Source organism: Protopterus annectens, chromosome 8.part1 (genome assembly GCF_019279795.1).
Source record: "Protopterus annectens isolate FY-2018-M chromosome 8.part1, PAN1.0, whole genome shotgun sequence".
NCBI lineage: Eukaryota > Metazoa > Chordata > Ceratodontiformes > Protopteridae > Protopterus > Protopterus annectens.
The window spans coordinates 6,145,412-6,165,254 of record NC_056742.1 but is presented as its reverse complement, the minus strand read 5'-3'; the positions used below and the strand labels follow the sequence as shown (position 1 = coordinate 6,165,254).

The 19,843-nt window shown below is 37.6% G+C and overlaps 1 long non-coding RNA gene across 1 annotated transcript in view; it reads left to right on the top strand.

Annotated features, from left to right (window-relative positions):
* Positions 1–2,565: 2,565 nt before the first annotated feature.
* The window catches only part of LOC122810176, a 207,433-nt gene continuing 190,155 nt past the window's right edge, over positions 2,566–19,843 (top strand). The window contains exon 1 of the long non-coding RNA XR_006366059.1: positions 2,566–3,666. This is a non-coding gene — a long non-coding RNA (uncharacterized LOC122810176). The remainder of the gene's footprint in view (positions 3,667–19,843) is intronic.

Below are 19,843 nucleotides of genomic sequence, written 5' to 3'. Positions count from 1 at the left end.
TAGCTGGATGCTACTGTTTCTGGTATATTGTTGGGCTTATTTTGTCTCCTTTGTTATGATGGTGCCTGGCACAAAGCCAGGCTAGCATCTCATTCTCATATATATATGAGTACTATGCAACTAGCATTTTATTCTCACTTCTGTTAGACTTTTTTTTCATTTTTATATGCACATAAATATATTGTGCTGTCTCTATTTTTTCACTATAAATTGTATTATCTTGAACAGTAATATGTACTTTGACTATGACTATCCATTTACTTTACAAATAATCTTTTTTACTTCAACATGCTAGAGCAGTTTTGCATCTAAACCTACCAGTGTTCAAAAACATAAATCATGAAGTATGGATAAACACATGAAAAAATAAATAGGCAATGAATATATAATCTTCTACAAGCAAGCAGCAAGCTCAAGCTGGCTTTCTTTACTGATACAGCGCCTACCCATCAGTACATGTCATGCTGGGATGGGCAGAAATAAGCTCTAGCTAGACACACTAACCAACAACATGCTTATAAACATCAAACACATTCAAAACTGCAAGTACCAACAAATAATGCTAAATGACCTTTTTGTGGACTTGCTGCAGTGCTCCATTGGTATGGTACGGTGTCCAAGCATTCATATGGGGTCCATCAGCTTATCTAGTGCTATAGCTGAGGATTATTACCATTTGCTTTCCAATTTTTTAAACCCTTGGAAATATTAGCAGTTTTAATCGTAAACATGTCTTAAGGTGATGGAAAGGAGAAAGGCTCAGTAGTATGACTTTTGGGTACAGGGAGAGTGGACCGCAGTTTTATGCATGCCTAGCACAGATTTGTCGCTATAATAAATATAGTGTTCTGAATACAAACTGAACTGTGCAACTGCACCGACTCTAGCAAAGAATCCAAGTCTTACACACTGCCTCACTCACCACACTACTTCCTGGTTCTGTGTTCTATAAATACTGCTGAGAACTTATCACTCATCTGTCTGTCCAAAAGAGTTTCAAACATTACACTCTAGTTCAAGAAGTGAAGATAGATAACTGAAGGTTTCTTCCAGAACTGATCAGGTCAGGGGTAACAACGATTAGAATACTGTTGCATTCTAAATCCAGGAAGGGATCCCCTGCGTGTCTATACGCAATTGTTACCTCAATCAGGCCCAGCCCCATTCATATTCATAGTCAACTGTCAAGTGAGAGACAGCTAAAGAGTATTAAGTCAGTAAGAGATACTTCCTGAAGTTTGTCTCCAACTTGGCACAGTCTATTTCCTAAAAACAGCAAGTTCTCCCTAGTGAAATTACAATCTTAATACAAAAGAATTTGTCACTCCATTTCCTAGAAGCCTAACTTACACACACACACACACACACACACACACACAATTTGCCAAGTAATCGCTATTTCACTGTTTTCTACTTTAACGAGGTCTGACTCTTAAACAAATAATGTATGCCTTATTTTATGGCTTAAAGCACAACCAGCAAGGACATTCTAAGCTAATACGTGGAACATACTTCATAAGTTTTTTTTTATGCTTTGTATAACACTGCATAAACACGAAAGTTCTGTTCATGGCTATACATTTATCTGGGCTACATTGTACCACTCGTTTTTCGTTATTTAGTATTTTAAGGACAAGCATAAATAAATTATACATGCATACACCCATAAGCAAATATATAAATACATAAATAAAATGAGAGTATTTTCAAGAATGACACGATTGTCTTTTTTTCCCCTGGTTAAGCAACTTGCTTCGTCATACAGTCTACAAGTAAAGGCTGATGAGAATCAAACCTAGGTGAATAGACGCTGTTGCCATGCTGTTATCTAAACCACTGCATCATGCAATCAGATATGCATCAGAAATTGGTGACAACAGTTGTTTTAGCTCATCGTGCAAACGCTAACTCGTTTATCATTGTATTCCTCGTTAATACCAAGTGGATGCCAGCAGCTTCTGAAAGCTTTAACTACATTCTTAACATAATGATAATAATAACCTTTCATCTTTTCATTCTGCACTCATTTCACAATCAGTTGGTCAGACCAGGCAGACTTTTATTACCCTTCACTGGAATTTCTGGATGAACTACCTCTATGACACGTTTTCTGGCTACTGCATTACGGTGCGCATATTATCCAGCTCTGTTTGTCATACCCTGATAGATAATCTGCAATATTATGGGAAGTTTCTAAAAGTTACACAAGAAGAAAAGGATGGAAACACAAATATCTACCTGCAAAATTACCTCTGAAGTGACTTCACTTCAACCATGCTGATTAACCGGAGAACAGTGCAGGCTGTGCCAAGGAAGGGAGCAAGCTGCAAAGCTAATATAGCACACAAGCTATGATTTAATACAAGTACAGCGGTCATTATACTTCATTTTGCAGCTGGATCTTACATTACTTGCATTTCCCTCGTTCACCGGGGGCTGTCTGTAACTGTGCAAGTGTACGTTTAACATTATATGCAAACGGTATTGCAAAACCAACGAGTGCCACAACTGAAACGGTTCTGTCTATCCATGCGGTGGTCGGATCTGGTGACAGTCGCTTCTCCCAGTATAACCCGCCTCCCCAAGGTTGTATCTGCAAACTGGATCATTTTTACACATCTGTATGTTTCATTGGTACATACATGCACAAGGTTTGCATTCCAGAGTTACTTTACAGGGCAATGATTTGCGAAATGAATCTCATAACATCCACAAACTCCAAGTTCTTCTGCAGGTCCCAGTCGTACTCCTGATGGTGCCACCAATAATCCTTACTAAAAACCTACACAGAGTGCACACAAAGCGCGAATGCTTTAAAGTTGTTAGAACTTCTCACAGACAGAATTTTTTTCTTTTTTTCGTTTCTTTTTTTCTTTCTTTTTTTGTTTTTTACTTTTCTTTTTTAGTAATGCTCTAGTCTCCTCCGACCCGGGCGGGGCTCTAGTTGCTTCCAAGCCCCATCCTCCCGGTTGCCCCTCCCATTCACCAGTGCCTTACCTGGTGGGATCCCCAGTTTTACTCATCACCGTGCAGGTCCATGTATTCTGTTGGAAAACTGTCTTCCCGCTGTCCATATACTTCAGTTGGGTGGCACAGCTGGGTTTCGGGGTCCCCCGGCGCGTGGCCGGGAACCGGCAGTGGTGAGATGGGCGGCTGTCTTTTAGTCTTTACCGGGATCATTTTTTCCATTTTTTTGGGCAAGGGGAGGATTTGTTGTGAGGTCATTAAAAGCTGTGCGCGTTCCCGCGGGCAGACGTCCGGACTTTCTTCTATCAGCTGTGCGCTTCAACGAAACAGCTGTAGCCCCCAGCACCCACCAGAGGGCAGTAGACACCGGTTTTGGGCCACTCCCCTCCCGCTGAAAGGATAACCGTCTGCGGGCGCTTAAATTTTCAATTCCCGGTTTACTAGCCGACTATCTGGATTCTTACAGCTCTAGATTATCAAGTGGGGACAAAGCTTTTGGTCATTAGAGCTTTCTGTGTGTTTATTCTGAATAGTAGTAGTTTCTGAAGAGTGCTGGGTAGCTATGGGGTTCCCTATGCCTACTTGACCTACCGTCAGTTTTAGGTTGACCAAACCGTGTTGGACTCTGTAAGTGAAGAAAGCGAAGGCGGTGTGTGGACTGGCAAGGAACCATGACAGGAGTAATCCATGTGCAGTGAGGTAAGTGCTATTATGATAACATTTGGTACGGCGTAAGATTTCAACCATTATTGTGTGCACGAGCCTTGTGTTATATGTTTCTCCTGTAAGGTTCTCCGTGAGGCGTCGCTGTTAAGTGGGACTTGATCCAATTGTCTTAGTTCCGTTTTTCCATAGTCAAAAAGGCTCGTTCGTTCGTATGTGGGATTTAGTTTAAGACGTTGTCATCCAGAAATTATATCGTGTTCTATTATCTAATTTTAATCCTTTGCTTAGTAGACTAAGGATGGCTGTATCTTTGAAATACTTATTGTGCTTACAGCATCCCCACCCCAGAGGATGAGAAGGAAAATACAATAAAAAAAACAGTTGTGTTTGTGTGTGTGTAAAAAAACGGCACTAAAAGCAACTGGACTAACTTCGGATTCAAAACCTAAAATGTATCTCTGCACTGGAATAAGTTATTATTGGAAGAAGAGGACTTCAGACTTGATAGGATCCTAAAGTTAAAAAAGTGAACTATGTGATGTGTACGGGACATTCTCTGTCATGTGCTGGTATCTGAACATGGTTAGGCTGAGGCTCTTCTTTAAATACATTATACAGTCCACCAGCTCTTATTTCACTTGAAAATATCATAATGATTTTATGTTAGATATTAATGTACTTATTACAAAAAGTTACCTGGGATACACATGTATTCTTTACAGTGTTCAAGTTCTGAAAGAAATACCAAAGACATTTTCCTTTGTTAAATGTGAAAGTAGTTTAAAACATAATTTTCTTGCTAGCCAGACATTTGGATGTTTGCACATAACTTCCTCATTTATTGTGTTAAGCTTCATATTACAGCTCAGGTCATGCACCTAAAGAGCTTTGGATTTCTGTAGTGCTTGTACCACAGCTCTGATTGTAGTACAGTAGATCCGTCTTTACACTCGTTCCGCTCTGATTGTTACTAGTACCTGGTCTATGGCTACCCACCATGAGATTTGTGCACTTCTACATTTTCTACCAAAACAGGGTAAAGCTAGTACAGCAGGTCGTGTGTGTGGTTTTATGCAGAGCAGGCATCCATAGAAATGAATGAAAGCGTGGAGGCTTATAAAAATATCCCATCTCAATATATTTATAAATGCATATATGTGTTTACTTAGATCCCACAGAGGTTATAAATTACAAAGATTTGTTGTTAACCCATTGTTTTGCATAATACTAACCAGTACAATACCAGAACAGCAATTCTATAAATTAAACTGAAAAAAGAAAGCTTATCACTTACTGTTGAGTAACTTCTACAGCTGATCCTGGCTTACCAGATCTGTATCATATGTGGAGCTAAGGTAACCAGGGGTGTGGTTGCAGTAGGAGAATCCCAATTCTTATAGCAATAAACAGGTAAGAAGTAAAATAGATTTCCTATGGAGAAAAAAAATAGGTCCATTAATTAATCAGTTTACTTGGATTTCCTGTTTTGCAGTATAAATAATTTGTTCTAATTTAATATCATATACAGAAGTAATTTTAATAAGCATAATAATTTTACCATAAAAATAATGAAGCATCAGCAGTACTACACAGATCTATTACAGGTGTTAGTAGCTCAGGGTACACCTTCTAGAGAAGGCAAGTGCTCTAACTTTCACTTACTCAGTTTTACTTCACTACTTAGCCCTCCCAAAACCCAACCCTACTAAATGATATAGCCCTGCCAGAACCCTATCTCTAACCCTAAAACTTGCAACCAGTTCCTAACCCAAATCCTCACTCCCTCACCCTAAACTCCACACCCCCTACCTAAACCTAAAATCCCAGATCACTCCCTAATCCTAAAACTCCACTCCCCATCACAAACTCTATCACTCCTTAAACCTGTCCAACCTCCCTCCCTAAACATAAATTTCCCAGTCACTACCTGATCTTAAACTGCCTTCCCATTCCTTAAACATAAAACACACTTGCTACTCCCTAACCCTAAAACTCCCCTTCCCACTCCCTAACCATAAAATCTCCTTCCTGTTCCCTAACCCCATATCCCCTTTCCTATCGCTTTCTTAAATCTATACTCCTACTACATCCCTAAGGTTGCTGCACTTACCTCACTCGAACTTGAATAATGTGTTTGAGTAATATGCGACAGCTGCTTGTCTGAACTCCTATTCAAACTCATGTGTGAGCTGCAGCTTGCTCAAATCCCTTGCTTCAAGATGGTGATCATCGAGTTTGTATAAAATCATACCCCACTTATCCAAGTTTAGGTCACATGTTAACATGGGTGGTTAGGCTCAAGGTGTGATAAATGTGTAGTGAGGTAAGTGATAAATAAAGTGAAACATCAGGTTGGTTAATGTATATACTCACATGTATTAAGAAAGAAGGAGCTGTAGATGTAAATAGGTTCACAGGCAAGTACTAGGCTAGCTGTCCTTCAGGGCATTATAAGCCTTGACAATTCCCCTTTTTTGTGCTCAAAATAACCTATCCCATTTCATTATAGATTGACCTTAATCATCCGATATCGATCATTGTATATTATCCCTAATGAGAATAACTGGGATTATACCATAGATAATTTGAGGGGACTCGTACATGGGGTAAAGCATTTAGGTGCTGCTTCTTTCCATTAGATGTACAGGGGGCAATCCAGAGATAAATTTTCTGTTTCCCATCCATAGAGCTAGGTTGTGGTTGAGTATGGGAAAAGATGAACTTTGTTTTATGAGGATGGAGAGTCTGTTCCACAGCAGTGGTGCACAGAGCGAGATATAACTGTCCCTGTAATCCATTCTGTTGATGTTACAGAAGAGGTTTAGATTTCTTGACTAAGTTGTTATGATGTCATTTGACTTGCTGATGCGCATTAAATCCATCAGTAGTAGGTTGGAGAATGCTTGTATGCCAGATACAGGTCACCTTTTGGCAGTCTGTAGGATACAGAGTATATTGACAGGGTGTTGAGTCTTTGCAGGACATGTTGTTTAGGCCATATATCCTTTTAGTAAGGTATCTCTGTAGGTGTTCCAGTTGTTGAATGTGACTGGGCAGGTGCATGCCAAAGGGGGCATTATATTGAATGAATGGCCTAATGAGGGCTGAGTAAAAGGTAACAATGACATCCCCAAATCTACAGAATCCCTTTGTTTATAAGCTGTGCAATATAGAAGGACTTTCTTACAACAGTAGGTACATGCTGGTTAAAAGTTAGGTCACTGTACACCAGGAACGGCCTTAGGTCAACTGGTGCTCTAGGCAAAAGGGCTCCACGACACCCCCACCACACCACCCGGTGCCCACATCCTGGTCTACCTACACCAAATAAGCATTGGAAAAGTGCCCCTACTAGAGTGGTGCCCTAGGCAGCTGCCCAGTTGGCCTATGCCTAAGGCCGGCTATGCTGTCCACAGAAGTTCCCAAATCCCTAAGAACTGGGTCCGCTCTTAGAGGTGTATTTTCAATGTTGTAGTTCCCTAGGGTCGATGACTTTTCAAAGGATACAATAATGCATTCTTTGGCATTTAGTTTCAGTCCATTAAATTTAGTTTCATTCATTAAATGTAATGCGCCTTAATAGTATATGGTGATTTCATGGAGAATCATCTTGACTTTGTAATAATAATCTAGCTGCCATGCAATGCTTACACAAGTAGTAGTAGTATTCCCATTGAACCTGGGGAGAGGTTACATTATGTACAGAGAATCTTCAGTGGCAGCACCGGATCTTAATATTGCACCATTTAGTCCATTAAGCTAAATATGACTGTGCTAAACTTAATTATGTACTTATGATGGCTATAGACTACAATAAAAGTACAGGAAGAGATGGGACTCTGTGGAAGGTAGGGTGGCTGAGGATGGGGACATAGGGAAGATATGGGTATTATAGTTAAGATCAGCATCAAATTTAAACATTAGATGCTATTTTAGTAATACTGTACCTCAGTAATTTTATGATTATATCTCCATTTTAGTTACGGCTTAGCTGAACTGTTCCTCTTTCCACTTTATGAGACAGAAAATGTTACAGATTATTTATTTTGTATTATTGAGAGTTCCCATGTTATGCCATTGTTATGGATATGCTGCATTTTATCATCCTTTACATATAAAGTGCTGATTGCCAGCTTATTTTCTAATCATTTCTCCTACAGACTGCTCCTCCCTATGAAGAAGGATTGTTAGTAAGGGGCTTAAGTAACCATGGAAATGTCTGCCTTGTAGGATAAGGACTTTGGAATAGACTGGCACTGGTGAATACACTTTTCTATTATTCATCTTTGTTGTTGGTATGGCATGTTAGTGGATCTCAGAGGAGGTGCACATGGCTTACACATCTGTGGCTCCATAAAGAATTAGCTTGGAAGACCAAGACAGGAATACTGTCTGAAATACTCGGTCATCTGTCATCCTCTATCATTCATCCATAAGCCATGCATTGTCCCAAGCACAGTTTTTGGCAACAGTAGTTATCAAAGCTACTGCACTAAATGTAGTATGCACAGTAGTGGGATGGCCAGGGTGGTTACACTTTCCATATGTAGCACATATTTTTATCAGCACCTTTTTCTTGACTTCTGAGCTGAGAAAAGTGTGTATTGGGGAAAAAAATGTCAGAAAAATATGTCTGATAAGAAAGCAAATGACAAGCCAGATGAAAAAAAATGCAAAAAGAAAAAAAAAATGTTTTCCTTTTTAAAAGGCTCTGGAAACAGTATAGAAAGCATGCAAACTGGTAAACTGCAAGGCCTATAAGTTATGAGAAGTCAGACATGCCAATTCCTTAGCACAGTGAAGTACAAGATGCATTTTTTATTTTAGATATGTTCAGTACATCTGCTTTTCTGAATGACAAATGAAAATACCAGCAGTAATAGCCATGAGTTATATCTGTGGTCATTGTAAACATGGCAAAATTCTGAATGGATTAGTAGGGTAAAACCAACTAATTACCATATTTAACAATTTTCTTTTTCTTGCTTATCTTTTGTATAAAATGCTGTTTAGTCACAGCTATCCCCCATACCTGCTTTGTTCATGCCTATCCTTTGCATGCCCATACTTGTTACAATGTCCCATCCTCTGACAGCAACATGTTCCATTAGAGAAGGTTCAAAAACCATGCCCTGTTGTTTTCCATGAAAACTGGATTTTCCTTACTCTTGCTAAACTGGTTATTTGTCCTGAATCATCCCCTAACTATATTTTGTGAGAAATCAGTCCATCCATAACCCCTTTTCCCCATTTTTGCACATTGGGTTAGGGTGTCACTTCATTTGTGGCAATCCTCTAGAGCCAAACTTTACACTGCTGGGTGGCTAGCCTGCCACGGTAGTTCTTCCATACCACATTCTCACACTCACACCTGTGGCCAATTTAGAGTATCCAATCCATCTACTGCATGTTTTTGGAATGTGGGAGGAAAATGAAGCTCCCAGAGGAAACCCACAAGAACATAGGGATGACACGCAGACTCCGCACAGAAGGCATCCCAGCTGAAAATAGCTGAAAATTGAACTGGTGAACCTCTTGCTGTGAGGTGACAGCACTGTCTGCTGCACCACTGTGCTACTCATTTTGTGAGGATGGGGAAGTAAAATGTCATCACTTACTTATACATCTGCAGCACACATGCCAGCACAACAGAGACGTTCAGAAAGTCTTGCTTCCCAGCAAGATACACGCAAAATATTGTCCATACATCTGGTAAGCAACTAGTCTGTCTTTGCTTAAGTATATGGTTACTACAGAAACAGAGCAGCAAATGCTGATGTGAACTTTAAGAAAGACTTTGGATATCTGTAACTGACCAAATTTAACGTGTTCCATCTGAGCAAAAGCTATTTGCTTGGAAGGACATACCTAGAAGCAATAAGAATTTGGCTTTTTTACTTTTAAAGAGCAAACCACTCAGATGTTCAGAAGTGTGGTTTAACATGTGTGATTCTTACAACTAGTACTTTTAACCCAGGGATCTGCTAGAAAATTGCTTTGGGTCAGCTTACAAGCCCCAAGTGGCCAGTTTATTTTAAATACATCAGTATTACTGTTGTCTAACTTTATTTTTGTGTAATAATAGACACAACTGGGTAAAACAGAACCTTACTCTTTTAGCATTGTATAATCTTTCTTTTTAAGGAACAATGCTGAAATTGGCCACTTGTTTCATCTGCTCTGTGGAGTTTAGATAAACTGACTGACATTTTCTTAGTAACTCTCACCAAAACTGCCTATTTTTGTTATACTGTGCCCTCTAGAATACAATTGCTTTAGTTGTTTCTTTGAGGTAACTAAGAAATGTCAAGTTGTGCAGCTGTGAATATCTCCATAAAACAACTCTTGATCAGTTTGTTCCTATGCACTAGCCATTAGTCAGAGATTCTATCTCATTTTTTGCATTTATGTCACTTTTTGAAAGATATTGTTAATGCAAATTACAGTGGTCTTCCAGAAATACTTAAATGGTATATCAAATATCCATTTAATGCCGTGTCTAGACAAAAGCATGCTGCACTCAGCTTTGATTAAAACAGATCTGAGATGCACTAAAACAAAAATGTCAGTTCCAAGTCAAAAAGAGGATTTTATATTAATCCATTTTAGATAGTAAATGTCAGTCAGTGAGTTCTAAAAAGCTAAACAGAATGACAGTAAAGTGTTTTAATAATAGCTTTCAGTTCTTATCATTAATGTTTCTTTGACTTCTTTCTTTCATTCCCTGCCCTGGAAGGTCAATACCAGTAACTGTTTCTCACTTGTGAGACTGGAATGCTTGCTTTTATTTACCTGCCTGAGAGACTGTTATCTATTCTACTTCTGTATAATTCTATGTGGCAAACAGATGGCGGCATTGCTCTCTTGTCTCTCTCTTTTAGCCTAAGGCTGTTTTAATCTCTCAGCATCACGCAAACCGTTACTCCACGTGCTTTTAATAAGTAAACATAACAGAAGCATTATAAAGTAAACCCATATCCTCACTTAAAACAGTAATCAAAAATATGCCTCCAAGTAGTAGTTGTAAGTTTAGAGGATCTTTGATATTTCCTCAGGAACGTAAGAAATGACTGTAGTAGGAAGAAATTGTCTTCCACTTCTGTTACCATTAAAAGACGTGATGTTTTTAGCCTGAATTTGTTAAACTGCAGTTCAACCAGTGGATCAGATTGTCCCCTCCCTGTTCATACTTCCATCAAGGCAATTTGTCACTGCTTTTATGACTGCCACACATCAGCAGACTATTAGGGTTGTGATTGTTTTGCTGCAGTTGTGACTGTTGTTCCTTCCACTCACTGCCTCTGGTCATCCTTTGACAAACTGAAAAGACTGAATTTTGAGGTGATGCTAAGAACAGGCAAGAAGCATTAGCATTTGTTACTCAATCTGTTCATATTTAGGCGATACCAGCACAGTGCTCCTGTCTCATATACACTGCCTACACTGTCAGTAGATTGCTGCTATTGCTGTATTTTGTTTTCTCACAAAAAATCCACTTAGCACATATTGTGTACCCATCATATGTCAGCAGTCTGCTATTTTGTCAGCTAACATAATGTTTGAAACTGACTAAAAAGTAAAAGTCCAAGAAATATAATATTCTATGTAAACATCACAGGATGACTGGCAGGTGATATTCACTGAGTGCTAGGCTACAAGGTGTCTGGGGCCCAACTCTGCCTTTGAGGCAGTGGTGCCAGATCCAGTATGGCAGAGGAAGCTACTGACTAACATTTTCTTCTGTGGAGACAAAGATAATTGCATTAAAAAAAATAGTCTACATGTTGCAAATTACATTATATTTAGCTTTGTCCAATTTAATAATTTTTTTTGCTGATAAAAATAGTCTTGCATATTAAATCTTTTTTCATTAGCTAGCAGTTCCTGCTGTTGTCTTAAATTCTAATTTAGCCAAGGACCCTCTTCAAAGTTATCTTGCTATGACAAATGTTGCTCTGTTTCATTTGCAGTATTTAACATACCACAGTTAGGCTACTTAGAAAATTAACAATATAATGTGAGTAGCTTGTAGCTAAGGTCAGGTAGAATGTGCCAGTTTTCCCCATATTGGCAAGGGATGGGCAATGATTATTTATTTTGTTTATTAGTAAATAAGCTTGGTAGAGATACATTTGTGTTGAGATAGACTCAAATATACTACCTCAGTTGTACAGTCGTAACCTGCATTCTTATATAAATATTGGCTTATTAACAGTTGTGTAGGATGTTTGTTTACATCATCATTATTTCCAAGATTAAGTTGCCATACTTTTTGCAGCTGTCTTTAAAAGCAATGACTTTGTTACAATGGAGTGAGGAATCTTAGAGGAGTTGCACTAAATATATATTAACCAAATTTTCTACATTGTGCTAAGCCTTTCCAGTCTATAAACTGCCCTCAGATTGAGGCTTCCCCCAACGTAGAGGGAAGACTCAAGTCAAAGTTGCATGCCAATGTGGCACTCCAGGGGAGTGGCTAATGCTTATTAGCCATGTGCTCTCTCAAGGAATTGTCCTTAGCTCCTGATTTCATCAGTTGAGTGATTCAGAGAATTGCTTGTCCAAGTAAAATTTTACTCTAGGATGAATAAGTGATCTCCCTAAAAATATGGTGAACCAATTACTCTTATGGGAGTACTTGCAGTACACACAAGTTTGGCAAAGATGTTTGGGTGTGTTAGTGTGTGGATGTGGGTGTACGTGTGTGTGCATTTCTATAGGGTATGAATAAGACTGCATGAATGCATGTGTGTGTGTTTGTTGGATTGTTTATGCAAGTATATGGAAGAGTGTTTATTTTCAACAGTGTGATGAAGTTGGGGAGGCTTGCTTGCTAATGACTGCGTGTGGGAATATCTTAAAGTGTGTGTGTGTGTGTGTGTGTGTGTGTGTGTGTGTGTCCATCCATGTGTGTGTATGCATAAACAGACTGACTTGCTGTAGTTGCATACTGTATTTGTGAACTAAGTTTTAATTTTGTATAATAATTTTTGTGAGTTTATGGTAATTTTAGTAGCTTGGAATGGGTTATATTAATTTGTATAGGTTTATAGATAATTATCCATTGGATTCAGTAAAATGCCCACCTCATGGAAATAGTTTAACACAGGTTGTATATAGATTTGTGCTTGTATGCATGTGTATGGGTGCTTGAATATGTGTGTGCACATGTAGGGGAGTGCATTTGCTAATGTGCTGCATGGTCAGATCTGACAATGCTAGTTATCAGTTCAGAGACATGGTAATGAGCAGATAATGAAGTATTTCTCATTGCAGCCATACCTGTCTCTAAATTAGTTTTCTAATCATCTGAAGTCTTTCTCATTAAAGATATAACTACTTTCACTAGGGAGCAGGTCCTTGATGCTCTCTCTAAGACCAAGAACACTGCATCAGTGGGCCCAGACAATATCCCAGGATGCCTGCTGAATAAAATGAAACATGATCTATCAGGGCCTGTGGAATTACTATTTAACTGTAGCCCCTAAACAGGTTTCATGCCCCATGAATGGAGAAAGGCAACAGTCATTCCTCTGCACATAGGTGGACCATCTACAGACCCTGGAAACTATAGACCCATAAGTCTCTTATATGTAAATCCATAGAAAGAATTATCATGGAGATGATCAACAGAGATATAGTAAACCTCCAGACACTGGACCCAACCCAGTTTGGTTTTGTCAAGGGCAGATCATGCCTACTCAGCCTGGTGGACTTCTTTGAGAAGGTCACCAAAGTAATGGATGAGGACAAAATCATTCACACTACCTACCTTGACCTGGACAAGGCATTTGACACAGTACCCCATGCAGCCATTGTTAACAAACCTGTATGCCACCCATTGGATAGCCAACTGGCTCACAGATGGGATGCAAGAAGTTAGAATTGGGGAGTCCACCTCTACAAAGAGGCCAGTCATAAGTGGAGTCCCTCAGGGATCAGTCCTTGGACTGCTCCTTTTTGGCATCTACTTCTCAGAAGTCAAGTCCAATGTCAGTGGTCTCTGGCTGACTAAATTTCCAGATGATTGCAAATTAGGAGCTGTCATTGAATCTCACACTGTCACAAATGGTCCCAGGAGGGGCTGACACAGACAAACAACTGGTTGTAGAGCCATGGACTAAAACTAAATACCAAGAAATGCATAATGGTATTCTTTGGGAAGTCATCCATCCTTTGTAACCATCGTATTGACAACACACTCTTTAGAGTTGACCCAGTAGTCAGGGACTTAGGGACACACACACACATAGTAATCTAGCCTTTGACCATCATGTGTCTACAATGGTGTGGACATCATTCTATGCTGCACAACTAATAAACAAAGGTATAACATCTAAGTCCAAGGAAGTTATTGTTCCACTATATGGTTTCACTATATTCGGCATTCATCAGACCTATCACTGAGTACAATGGCCCCTTTGGTGTGTACCTAACTAGGCATATGCAACAATTGGAATGTTCACAGAGCTTCCTCACTAAAATGATACAGGGCATAAGTAACATTTCCTGTGCAGACCATCAAAAGGCCATATCCCTGTATTCTGTTTCCTACAGGTTTTTGAGGAGAGATCTATGCCTGGCATACAATGCATTGTCAGACCCCACTCTGGACCTCCTGCATATCCACAAATCAAACAGCATCAGAATTACCTATCCTAAAGAATTAAACCTTGTCTGTGATATAAATAGGACCTGCTGAAGAGATAGGTATGTATCCCAGAGACTACCACATCTCTGGAACAGCCACCCCATCCATGTTCCTTCCTAACCCAATGTAAGTGCAATTTGGACAATTGGATGGGAAACTGGAAATTCATCCCTGGTTTGGTACCTATGTCTGTAATGGATACAGGTAACCTGTAAATGGTTCATCTCCCCATCCCATGCATACACTTTTCAAGGGTATCATAACTTGTTAGAGATTTGGGATGCATGGTTAGGCTTAAAAAGGCCCTTGTGGTCATTAGCCTAGTAAATGCCTATGAACCTATAACTGTCTCTAAATCAGTTTTCCAACCCTCGAACTAACTGTCCAGCCCTTTTGGACTATTGCAATGAGAACTGGACATTTTACTGAATCCTACAAGCAATTATTATTTATAAAACTATAAAAGTAATATAATACAAATAAAAAATACAGAAAAAATAAATTAATTGAATTTATGGGGTCTTGTTGAATCACTGTATAAGTTCCATTTTCTCTGATGTGTAATGTGAGTAGCTTATTTATTATCAAAATATTTATTTGTAGGTAGTTCTATTACTAAATGTCAAAGAAATGAAAGTTTTCTTCTTGGTTTTTAATTTAGTGCCATTCTACCTATTTTTCCAGTAGTGATCATAATGTCATATTTATTTCAGTCATATTCAGAGCAAACTAAGATACTATGCCTTAGCCAGAAATCTAACAAGAACTTGTTTAAAGGAGGCATTTGTACTACTTTTCTGCATTTGGTTTCAACATTCAGATGATCAGACGTGACTTATACATTTAAACTTTGTAATTCTATTTTTGCTGTTATTTTGTCTATCATGAAATGGACTCTCTTTCAGCATCCTTGGTAACTTAATCTCTTATAACTTTTTTCTTTATGCTTGCTGTGCAGTGGTATATTATCAATACCTTTAACAATGCCATAAAACCTCTTGAATATTTGTTAAACAACTCTCTGAAACACTTTGACTGCTAATGATATACCAACTGAAAGTCACAGAAATCTGAATACTTTCAAAGATGCATTAAAAGTAATCAGCTTGGAATTATTTTCATTAATCTTAATTAGGCAACATCGATGAGAAGTATAAGCAGGGGAAAGTTTTTATTTGCTTCTGGAATAGCCTTTTTATTTTCATGTAGCAAATATTTTTTCTCTTGATATTTTTATTAAAGTACTGCACCTTTCTGTATGTATGAATTGCATCTGGCTTTATAACCATACTGTTTAGCCATTCATTAAGGTCAATCTGTTTTGTAATCATAATCATAACCATTCTTTCCATACTGTTCAGCCCCCATCTTGATCCAACTCACTGAAGTGACTAGAGCTTTCACTGGAGTGGACACTGCAAGTATGACTGCAGGATCTGAGTATAATGAACTCTTTGCAAACAGCCCCAACCAATAAATAGTAGCATTTGTATTGTGACATACAAAAAGAAGCCAAACTTCCATCGACAAAGGTATAATCAACAAGCAGAAAAGAACACACCACTTGGAAAACACACTAAATTTAATTAACGTTATTAAATTCACTGCATTTTTATGTGGTGTTTCCTTTCTTATTTTTTTCTTTTATATTATTACTTCTTTTCAATAAACAACCTTTCTGGCAAAAAAGCAGCCTATAATATGGAAACAAATCTTGTATTTTTATTCTTATATTCGCAAGTATGCACTCTTACCATTAATTTTACATGGCAGCCACCTGCATATTCTAGTAGTTTACACAACAGTAGCTACAGTTTTCATAACTTTGATCTATAAACTTGAACTGGAAATTCAAGAAAATGATTTCTCTTTTCCTCAGTTAGATTTTATAAACTTAATCACAGAGCATTTATTTTGTCATACTTAGTCATACCGTATGAGAACTTATCACTGACAAGTTTTGTATGCTTTCCTATTCCCACCAACTCTCATAGATCAGTTTTACTTCCTTTCAATCTGTCTGTTTTTTCGGACTGTTTTATATAATTCTAACTGTACTGTGAACTCTCTTAACTGTGTCAAGGTAATTTCACTTACTGTGCACACATTAGTGACTTTATTTATAATAAAAATTTACTTTCTCTGTACAATCTGCCTTTTCACTGAGCACTTCTGATACCATGTTACTTTTTCTTGTTGAAGAATCATGTACCTCACCAAATTCATGGTTTTTGGCTCAATTCATTAATTCAGCAACAAAAGGGTCAGCATTCTTTTGGACCTTGTGCCCTGATAAAGAACAAGTGATGGCTATGTGGATGATTTGTTCTTATTTTGTAACTCTGAAAACCTGTCTTTCATCACAACTGTATTCTCTCTCTTGTTGTCTCACAAAATCAAGATAGATTATTAACGTTCAATGTCCTACCCATAGTACACTGTATGCTTTCAGGCATCTCCAATATACCATTCACAGTCAAGAAAAAAAGACTGAATTTCCTGATCCCCATTTCCCAGGTCTCAGATAGCAGAGCTTCCTCCCATAGAAGTTGTAGTTGTATCATTTTTCAGACAAGAGAATAAATTACTTATTTGTAATTCTGTTTGGGGTCTTGTAACATTTTTTGTTAAAAAAAATGAAGATGCAAAACACAGATTGAATAATGTCTGCTTTATCAGCTGTTACATTTGGACTCTGCAATAATGTACAGGAAATCAGATGCCAATGACATACATGTTAGTCTCTGGCAAAGGCTAAGGATGTCAGTATTCTTGAATGTGTATATTAAACTGAGGCTGTTACAGTAATAGTCCAGCCTGCAGCAAAACCATCATCTTTTGCGTTGTTATTTAACTGGTCAGTTACTGATTTATTAGAAAATATTTAGAATATTAAGTTAGACTAGAGTTTTATATATAAAACTGACAGAGCTGAGGTGTTTCTACATCTTTGTATAATTAACAGAGAATCAACGTACACATCAAAATGTTGGCAAAATCCTATTGAAATTTTAAAGACCTGCACTGTACAACTACTTGTTATCATTCACTATTCAGATTATGTTGTGAAAAGAAATAAGGACATGTTTCTTAATTTCATTTATATTTTCAAGGAATTTTCCATCCATGGGTCCACTAACATATTTTCTATGTTTAATTCACAAGTGTGTTGCTCTGCAGTCATGTTTGTCATACTTCACTTCAGTTTTGTCTTCTTTCAGGACTGTCAACATTTATTTTTTGCTGTTTTGTTGGAACTTAAAATAATTATTAATGTGAACTTATCTTCACATGTTGTCAGTATATCGGTATGTCAGGGGTTGCTTTGCTGAAGGTGTATTGCAGTGCTTGAGGTTACATAATTTAGAGAAGATTAAAAAGATAAAATGCTGTTCCTTAAAACAATTTCATCCCTCTCTAACCCTGTGTAATCTTGCCTGTGTGTCTGTGTGTGTAAAATATATAGATAATATACACACACATATGAAACACCAATGAACAAAAACCACAGAAACCACCAAAGTTGAGTACTTCAAAAATAAAATGACAAAAAGCAAGGTAACCAGTATCACCACCATGGTATAAAGCATGAAAAATATTTAATAAAAATAACCTGATGAGTCGAGCCAAAATTCAAAAAGATAAGCGCTTTTGGGTATTCCACCCTTCATCAGATCATATCTTAATGTTTTTATGCTGTATACCATGGTGGTGATACTGCTTACCTTGCTTTTTGTCATTATATATGCACATTAAAACGAACTCACTGTGGCAAAAATAAAGAAATACACACTAGATGGAACTGGTATTAAGTGCTTTCATCTTTAATGATGCAAATAACTTCATCAGAATACAGTAACAAGGAAAAGATGCTGTAGAAATACACGGTAATATAAGATTAAATGTGTAACCAAAGAAATGAAGATTTTTAAACAATACAAATGCAGTAACCAATAACAGAAGAATATAATTTTGAGTAGCTATGGCAACTAGCTTGGTCTATTTATATTATATACATATGTATGAAAGGGGAGGGCTTTAGGTAAGCCAGAATAATAAACTCTTTATGTTGATGTTCTCATTAAGACCAGGAACAGCCTCTGCATTCAGCAGCAATTGCCATTTCATTTCTCTGACCTGTAAGAGATTATCACAATCACCAAAAAACATATCAACTTGTTCAAGCACAAAGAAATGAAACCCTGAGAAATTAAAACAAACTTCCTTGTGTTTAGCCAAGGCATTATTATCATTGCCAAGGCGCTTTGCAACAAATGTTCTTTAATCCAATCTGAAAACTTACGGCATGCCTTTCCAGTATAAAAACTGCTGCAAGATTTGCACGTTGCTGCATACACCACACACTTAAAGTGACAGTCATAATATGTAGTAAAATGCACCACATAATTGCAAAGTGGGAAAACATTGTTCACCAGTATAAATATATTTCCAGACTATACAGTTAGTGCACATATGCATTCTTTTATGGCCTTGGTTAAAGTCAGGTTGTTCTGTATAAAATGGTGGATCTTATTTCCAGACTATACAGTTAGTGCACATATGCATTCTTTTATGGCCTTGGTTAAAGTCAGGTTGTTTTGTATAAAATGGTGGATCTCTGTTTGTTTTCAAAGTGCATTCTAATGGTTTAGTCTTTTTATATGCAAAGCTGTGAGCAATGCTAAGCACCTTGCTTACTGATAATGTCCCAGTTTTTTCATGAGGACACTTCTGATGCCTGACATATCCCTGCTTATTGGAATTGGGAAGCTTAATGTTATATCTCCCTTAGGTAGATCGTTGGCCGTTTGGTTAAAACCAAAGTGAATAATAGGCTAGAACTTAGTATAACAGTTTGTTAGAACTTCCTCAAATAGTCTCTGTAATAAATCTTGGGGATAGTTCCTTAACATAAATAGTCTTTGCAAAACATATGATTCAGCGATAAAGATGTAATCATCACTAATTAAATGGGACAGTCTGATAAACTGTCCTCGAACAAAGTTAACCTTCATAAAATAAGGATGCTAGCTGCAAAAGTCAAAGAAATTATTCCTATATGTCTCTTTGCTGAGTACTGAAGAGTGCACTTGGCCAGTGGTAGAATCTAAAGTAATAGCAGTGTCTAGGAAATTTGAGTCCACAACCAGAAATAACAAATTAAAGTAAATAAATAAATACTATCATGTAATGACCTCACAAAATTAGAAAGCTCCTGTTCACTACCCTTCCATACAAAAACTATGTCATCTATTTAACAACGATATCAAATAAAGTTGTTTAAAACCTTTTATGAACGGTAATGATTCATGTTCCCATTTGAATAACTACACTACCTCTCTTCACTTCTTAGCCTATATACTCTTGTTAATAAACTTTTTAATGTATATCCCTTAAGCACATTGGATGTCTTCATGACTAGTGTAGAAAACTGTTACTCACTGTCTGTTTTTCCTATATGTTGTACTTAAAATCCTGTTATTTATGGTTTAAGTTGTAAGTTTAGAAGTTATATATCTTTTGCATATTTAGTTTAATGTAAAGTATTCACTTGGAATT